Source organism: Arachis duranensis, chromosome 3 (assembly GCF_000817695.3).
Source record: "Arachis duranensis cultivar V14167 chromosome 3, aradu.V14167.gnm2.J7QH, whole genome shotgun sequence".
NCBI classification, from domain to species: domain Eukaryota; kingdom Viridiplantae; phylum Streptophyta; class Magnoliopsida; order Fabales; family Fabaceae; genus Arachis; species Arachis duranensis.
Window position 1 is genome coordinate 97,760,203 of NC_029774.3, and position 564 is coordinate 97,760,766.

Consider the following 564-nt stretch of genomic DNA (forward strand, 5'->3'; position numbering starts at 1 on the left):
ATTGACCTTTTGTGGGGGGTAGAAACGTGCCAGAAACTTGCTCTCCACCTCCTCCCAGGTTGTTAGGCTGTCCCTTGGGAATGATTCCAGCCACTTAGCTGCCTTGTCCCTTAGTGAAAATGGAAACAAGAGCAGTTTATAGGCATCTTCCTGGACTCCATTGGACTTCACAGTGTCGCAAATTCTCAGGAATTTTGTGAGATGTTGGTTTGGATCTTCATTAGCACTCCCACCAAATGAACAATGGTCCTCCACCAGTGATATTAGCTGTGGTTTGAGTTCAAAATTGTTTGCCTGAATGGGTGGTTTCTGAATGCTGCTACCACAATTCCCAGAGGTTGGGTTTATGTATGAACCAAGAACCCTCCTCTCAGGAATGGCATTGTTTCCATCAGCCCTCTCATGGTTGTGAACTTCTCTATCCATGTTGAGATCTAAAGCTTCCTCAAAATTGTCCTCAGATTCTCCTTCAGATTCTTCTTCTCCCAGTACTCTCTTCCCTCTTGCTTCCCTTCTAAGTCTATGAAGGGTCCTCTCTGGTTCGGTATATGGAGGAGTTGATGT